Raw genomic sequence first — 4772 nt, 5'->3', positions numbered from 1 at the left:
TGTCTCCTGTATTGGCCAGTGGATTCTTTACTGCTGAGCCACCAGGGAAGCCATTCTCTTCTAAGTCTTAGAACATAATGAGAACACGCTGAGTTTGTTATGTTGTTAGGAAGACTGCCAAATGCATGGAACACTGAAATCCATTTAAGTTTCCTTTTCTCTAGTTTTACGTTCCTCCTTCTTCCTTTACCTCTCCCCTTCCATTTCCTCTTCTTTCTCCTTCTTCTTTCCCATCTTAATGGATTTTTCACAAATATACATTTTTAAGTTTACTGTCCTTTCCCATTTATCCATTTTTCCCTCCCTATTATAGTTAAACTTTGTACTAAACCTATAATTCAGTAGTTATATCAAGAAAAAAAAAAGGAAATAAATAGCTTAGTGAGGCAGGGATGAAAAATGGGATCCAGGACTGCAGGAGTTTTAAAAAAAACCCACAAAACTGCTATTCTTTCCCTATCCTTTTATTACTGAGTAGGTTGGTCATTTTCCATATATTTAACCAAAAATAGCCCACATAAACAAGTTAATCATCAAAGGACATGCACATTAGTATATATTTTTTAGTGTTGTAAGTGGATCTAATTTGTGTCAACTTATTCATATGATATTAATGTGTACGTGTGGTGGCAGGGCAGCGCAGGGGTTGAGATTCAGCAGAATACTTGATGACTGACTCACTCTGTTTATTCATTCCCCTTCTTGTTTCAGAAGGTATTTAAGGCAACTAGTTGACTAAACTGGAACTGAGGTTTTCAATTCACATTTATATGGCACTTAATAGCTCTCAAAATGTCTTTACATATAGTTTCATTTAAGTAAGACAAATGGCCTCTAGTAATTTATCAAATATATTTTAAATAACTAAATACTTTTAAATGAATTTATGTATAATACTTGATTTTATATGATATCTTAATAAAAATAATGTTATTTCTGTTGGTAGATAAAAGTACCTTTTCCTTTTAATGGGCCAAGGACACTTGATCTAATAGTACTGGCGGCACTTTGACTTCTTCTAAAATAAAATTATCATAATCATTATAAGAAAACATTTGAATAAGATCAGCTGTGACTATTTCATTATAACAGATCTAAAGATATACACTAAAAGAGAACTCTATGTAGTATCCCACAATACATGATTTCATTGTTTGTCTCTAAATGTAGGTAAAAACAGGAAAGCCTCAGGACAGCAAACTGACTTGTAATTTATAAGGATTCAGGATTTTCCCAAGTTGTGGGGGGAAAAGCTAGAAGGACCCACAGTCCTGGCTCTGACCTGCCTTGAGTCCAGGTGAAAATCATGGATGAATGAGAGGGTATGGTTGTTAAAAGTTCATTTAAGAGTTAACTCTGATCCTTATGAACAAGCTGAGTCAGAGGAAAACTATGTCAGACAGTGTTAATGAATTACTGATTCTTCATATGTTCACATGTTCTCACATGTTCTTAGTCACTTGATTCTTTTCAATAACACAAAATGATAAACCAAAACAATGGCATTGACATTACTTTTTCGGTTGTCATGGAAACTGGATCTATATATTTTTTTGGGGGGGGCTGTACCTTGTGGCTTGCAGGATCTTAGTTTCCCAACCAGGGATTGAACTCGGTGTAATTTCTTTTAAGTTTTCTCAAATTCTTATTTTATAAGCAATTTAGTATTTTCATACAATAGAAACTTACATTGTAAATCATTGCATAGGACTAGGAATAGGACTTGGAGGCAATCCAGTGCATCTCACACAAGTTTGGAGATGGAGAAAAGATGGAGAAAAACATTGCTAACACCGAATTGGAACAGAGGTTTTAAAACCACCACTTTTCTCAGAAAGCAGATCAGTGGTTTCCCAGAGTGGGTGGAGGTAGTGGGGAAGGAGATCAAGTGCGAAAGATCATGAGGAAACTGTTTAGAGTGTGAAAATTGTTCTATATCTTGATTATGGTTACAGTTACAAGATTGTACACAATTACCAAAATTAATCAAATCGTGTACCTAAAAGTTGGTGACTTTTGTAATACATAGATAATAGTCTAAGAAACGAAAAAGAAGGGAAAACTATCATTTAGAATCAGACATACTATAGCAAAATATATCCCTCAAAAGTGAAACATTTAAGTCTTACAAATATTTCAAGGTACACAGACTTTTGGACACTCCTTTCTTACCTTGCCAGTCACCTCGGTGAGAGAAGCTGCTGCAGATGCTGGAATTAAATCAGTGCAGTTTGCAGAGGATGGTTTCTGTACCTCGTTGTTCTTCTGTATAAGCAGAAAGCAGTGAACAACTGTAGCACCTATTGCTTACTTATCAAATACTGAGGGTGACAGATATGGCATGGAGAAGGCAATCCTTACTGCATTAGTGGTTGTACCATGGAGCTCTCATCATCTTAAAGCAAGCAGGGAACCCAAGATTCACTTCAATAAGCAAAGGAAACTTTTGCCTTTTGGGAAAGAGAGCTACATACCTGATGAGGGGTTTCCCTCACACCTCCAAAAAGACCTAGAATGTGGGTACTCAACATTGAGCAATACTTAATATATACACAAATCCTAAATTTCAATCTTTCTCTTTGGATTTGACCTGTGCTTTATTATCAAAAACTACAGTACTTGTCCAGGAAAGGATCAAAGAAGATTTGGTTAAAACTAAGATACAAAGGGGACAGCAAAAATAAACAGCTATAAAAATGTTTATAGATTTTTTTTTACATGGACAAAATCAGGACTGCACAATTCAGGACTTTAAAATATGCCCTTTTCTTCTCCAAGACACAAGTAAAGTTATATTACATGTTTCTTTCTTCCTTCTAACACACTTGGAGATTTACTCACTCACTCATACCAACACCTAAAGTAATTAGAACTGAGTTAGTTAAAGGACTCTAACAGCCTCTAAAAATTGTTTTAGTACCAAAACATGAAAAATGACAGCCTCTAGAGGTTATCTATTCATTCTTCAGGTGCTATGCTGTGATAAGTTGCTTCAGTCTGTCTCTGTGACCCTATGGAGCCCACCAGGCTCTTTTGTCCATGGGATCTTCCAGGCAAGAGTACTGGAGTGTGTTGCCATTGCCTTCTTCCAAAAGTTAGCAGCCCTTATCAATGTGTAGTGAGGTTCGTAGCAATTTGTTCTTTCTTTCTCTGTTGTTGTTGTTCAGTCACTCAGTCATGTCTGACTCTTTGCGACCCCATGGACTGAAGCACGCCAGGCTTCCCTGTCCTTCACCATATCCTGGAGCTTGCTCAAACCCATGTCCATTGAATCAGTGATGCCATCCAACCATCTCATCCTCTGTTGTCCCCTTCTCCTCCTGCCTTCAATCTTCCCCAGAATCAGGATCTTTTCTAGTGAGTCAGCTCTTTGCATCAGGTGGCCAAAGTACTGGAGCTTCAGCTTCAGCATCAGTCCTTCTAATGAATATTCAGGACTGATTTCCTTTAGGATTGACTGGTTTGATCTCCTTGCAGTCCAAGGGACTTTCAAGAGTCTTCTCCAACACCACAGCTCAAAAGCATCAATTTTTTGGCATTCAGTCTTTTTTATGGTTCAACTGTCACATCCATACATGACTACCTGAAAACCATAGCTTTGACTATATGGACCTTTGTCGGTAAAGTAATGTCTCTACTTTTTAATACGCTGTCTAGGTTGGTTATAGCTTTTCTTCCAAGGAGCAAGTGTCTTTTAATGTCTTTCTCTGTACTTTACCATATTGTTTCACCTTTTTATAGTGTGTGTTTTTCACATAAATAGTTACTTTAAAAATAACCCACATATGGAAAGACATCCTGTGTTTGTGGATTAAAAGACAATACTGTTAAAAAGACAATACTACCCAAAGTGATCTACAGATGCAAGGTAATGCCTATCAAAATCTCAATAACATTTTTTGCAGAAATATAAAAATGATCTTGAGAAAGAAGAATAAACTTTGGAGGACTCACATTACCTGATTTCAAAACTCACTACACAAAGCTACAGTAATTAAAACAGTGTGGTTCTGGCATGAGGCGGGGCATACAGACCAATGAAATAGAATAGAGAGAGCCTAAAAATAATCCCCTGGATATATGGTCAATTGATTTTCAACAAGGATGCCAACACCATTCAAAGGGGGAAAGAATGATCTTTTCAGAGAATTGTGCTTGGAAAACTGAACATCCACATACAAAAGAATGAAGTTGAACTCTTTCTTACACTATATATAAAAATTAACTCAAAATGGACCAAAGATCTAAACGTAAAACTATAAAACTCTTTGAAGAAAACATAGGGCAAAAGCTTCGTGTCATTGGACTTGGCAATGATTTTTTGGATATGACACCAAAAGCATAGGTAACAAATGAGAAAAAATAGGGCAAAATCTTTGTGCCATTTGGCAATGATTTTTTGGATATGATACCAAAAAGCAGAAGGAATCATATGAACAAAAGTTTAGAGGAGAGAAAGAATATGCAGATTGGAGAATAGTGAGACTAGCTTGGCTGGAAAAGAATTTGCACTATAAACAAGAAAGAAACCTGGAGTGGTAAGAGAGCATCAGATTTATAGAATCTTAAATAGTTGAATATTTTGAATTTAATGAGTTTGGGCAGAATAGCATAGTTGTTAGGACAACAGATTCTGGAGCCAAACAGAATTGAGTCAAATCCCAGCTCTATAACTTACTACCTGTGTGACCTTAGGCAAACAGCTTAACCTGAGCCTCAGTTTCTTGATCCTATGAAGATGATAATGCTAATAATAAGGATAATGAGGTGGT

The sequence above is a fragment of the Bubalus kerabau genome, chromosome X (genome assembly GCF_029407905.1).
Source record: "Bubalus kerabau isolate K-KA32 ecotype Philippines breed swamp buffalo chromosome X, PCC_UOA_SB_1v2, whole genome shotgun sequence".
Classification (NCBI taxonomy): domain Eukaryota; kingdom Metazoa; phylum Chordata; class Mammalia; order Artiodactyla; family Bovidae; genus Bubalus; species Bubalus kerabau.
The sequence above is the reverse complement of the archived record's forward strand: the minus strand, read 5'-3'. Positions refer to the sequence as shown.